The sequence below is a fragment of the Bombus impatiens genome, unplaced genomic scaffold (genome assembly GCF_000188095.3).
Source record: "Bombus impatiens unplaced genomic scaffold, BIMP_2.2 scf_0618, whole genome shotgun sequence".
Taxonomy (NCBI): Eukaryota; Metazoa; Arthropoda; class Insecta; order Hymenoptera; family Apidae; genus Bombus; species Bombus impatiens.
In genome coordinates this window covers 3110-6131 of record NT_177037.1, presented here as the reverse complement: position 1 = coordinate 6131, position 3022 = coordinate 3110, and the positions used below count along the sequence as shown (strand labels likewise).

At 40.0% G+C, this 3022-nt stretch overlaps 1 pseudogene; it reads right to left on the bottom strand.

Moving 5' to 3' along the window:
* LOC100744738 overlaps positions 1–973 on the bottom strand; it is a 7384-nt pseudogene extending 6411 nt beyond the window's left edge.
* Between the last annotated feature and the right edge of the window lie 2049 nt (positions 974–3022).

Here is a 3022-nt window from a genome sequence, read left to right as displayed (position 1 = left end):
GGTACGCGTGCACTTTATCACGTCTCGTTATAACGGATCTCACAGCAGATCGTTGTCTCGATGGAAAAATTAAAAAAAGAAATTTTTTTTTTATTTTTATTCTATATTTTCGACTTCTTTTTTCGCGTAGAATCATCCCCTTTCCGCTTGTACCACCAGTTACCAACCACCCTGTATATAACAGAATAACTATCTATTCTCTTGTACATCTCAAACAGGAACGAATTTCTTTTATTGCATATTCATTCATTCAATACATATGTGATACACCCGTCTCATGGCGTTTCCTTTTTGTCTTCCTCCCTTTCATTCCTCGCTCGTACAATACCCATCTATCTTCTAACATTTATGTAATATCGTGCTATAATATGTTTACAAAGGAATGGATGATACAGATGTTAATTGGACAGAAAAAGACGATTGTTGTTCAACCTGAACTATTCACGCCAAACGTACAGAAAGCAGCACAACTAAATGATTAGAATACGACTCGACTTTCACAAAATGCAATCAACACTCTCTCGGTAACGCCACTCGCAAGCTCTGCTTCTCGACTCGCACGCTGCTTCTCGACTCCTTCTCTCTCTGGCCGTTGTAGCATTCTCTTGTCTTTTGCTAGGCCCACCGCACACGTGTTCTGCAGACGCTCGTGGCCAGGGTCACGTAGGTCTTTTCTACGAAACTATGCACTTGAAAAGACCGATGACACATTGATGGACCCGACGGCGCCTCGGCTCTCGCGACATTGTTCATGGTTCGCCCGATATCTCTTAGGCTTTTCGTCCACGATACTACATTTATAATGGAGCTTTGTATTGACATTGTGAAAATATATACCTGCAGAACCACCGGCCACGACTATGAAATCATAAGACGCCTTTAGTAATTTGGAAGGGACATTCATCGAAGAGTAAGGAACAACCAAATGCGCTGCATGTACTGGGAAGCTTAAGAGTATGAAAAACGCCGATGTGATCGGTCCTAGTATTGTCGCTTCGAAGAAAAGGTGGTTGACATCCATTTCGTAACTCTCCAATTTGATTTATAAGTCTGTAATATTAAATTTCAATACCTTAACAATCATTTTATTCACAAGATAAAACGACGTAAAGGAGAATTATTGATAAACACTTACTTACTCTCATTTATCGTTTCGGACTCTAAGCGACTTACATGGTTCTTACATTCTTAAATCTACTTTCCTTTAATGTGTAGGACGTAGATAGTAGCACTAGAAACATCGTTTTTGGAAAAATATTCAGGAAGGGTACCTACAGCTCACCGATTGGGACGACGTTAAAACATTTTGTCGAGATCAATATTCCGAACAACTTTTTCCTCCATATACAGCCGCCGTAGTGTTGTTCGATCTTAATTCCGCAGATGTTTGCAAAATACTTGAATTAAATTTATGTTACGATTGCAGCTCATCCTGGAGTAAGCGGCTACATTTGTATTGGCCAACCTAAACTTAGCTCCCTGACGAGAAAGGTAATATAATATTGTACAACTAAAAGAGAGAAATCAATAAGTTATTTGTTTGATGTTTCCTACTTGTAAATTCGACCAATCGCGGGGAGACGTAATCGCGAGGAGAGACGTCAACGGGGGTCGTAAATCCCCGTTACGATTATAACAATCGACACCACGAATTGATCGATCCCCTGATTTCCGTTGAGATAATAAGGGGTGATTGAGTTTGTATAACACTGTGATTCACAGAATTATAAATTATATATTTCCAACACTTAGATTACACTGACGTAGAGAAATAAATAATTAACAACTTGTCGCACGAAGATACGATAGATATGTACGCTAGAGCAGGGCTCTTATAATGGAAATTAATGTATTAATGGACTTAGCACTAGAATATATTTAGGAGAGAAGATGTATGTTCGACAACACCGAGAACCGACAAAAGATTTGCATGAAGTGTTCGACTCTCGCGCTATATGTGTACTGCCGCGTTAGGCGTTAGTTTTTTGACTGACTGTCGCTCTTTTCCTAATACGGAAGAAAAGTTCGGTGTGGGTGTGCCCCTGTGCCTAAAGAACGCGGATTCGTTGTTCCCACTTTCGTTAGGAAAAGTGAGGGTAACGAACCGCGGTGTCGATTGGTCATGACCTGCACTACTGCTCGAAGGGATGAGTAGGACGTCTCCTACCATCGTGGTGGATAGATGACAGTGTGCGTGAGAAAAACCTAGCTTGTTTTATTACAGGGCTATTCGGATTTTCCTAATGGGTGCATACCCGCTTTCTCCGTGTTTTAAGTGCGACTAATAAACCCAAGGACTTCTCTAAAAACCGACTGTGTTTCGAGAATATTTTTAAGCTTTAGAAATTCTTCAAGACAAACGGCTTGAAGACACATGGCGAAACAATACAGGGAAGTGAAAGTTATGGTGGGTCCTTAGGTTTATTGAGGGTCGAAGTGACGTTACGCAGGCCGGTTGTTGTCCGGTCGCGCGGGCTGGCGTGCAGATCTTTTAGGCGGCGTAACATTATTGATTGGGTTAAAATGGTTCGATCAATAACCGTCAGCGGTTAAATAATTTTCAACGAATTGATGGATATATGGAATATTGCACTTTATCCCAAATCCTCTATTGGTAAAAAATGTAACAGATATCTCTGCTGTCATTTAAAAATAGTTTACAAAAGATTTACAAAATTTAAGACAAAATTTAACAAAATTTAGAAGAAAAATCTATAAAATAAACAGTTAAATAATATATTCGTATGTCGGAGATAAAAGAACACCGGAGCCTTTGGAATTTTGGATAATCCCGCAACATTGTAATCTAGAGTCTACTATAGCTGTAATTAAACAATTGTAGTTATACAATCCGATTGTAATTGTTCACGAGTTGTGATAATGAGCTTGGGCTCGAGGCGATAGCCAGTCGCCGAACGTAGCCGCGGTCACGGGATGAACGCTTTGTCTAACAAAGGTATGGAGTAATTCTATAGCTCTCCTTAAAAGAAATATTTGTGGCGGCACGCGACAGTAAACATTC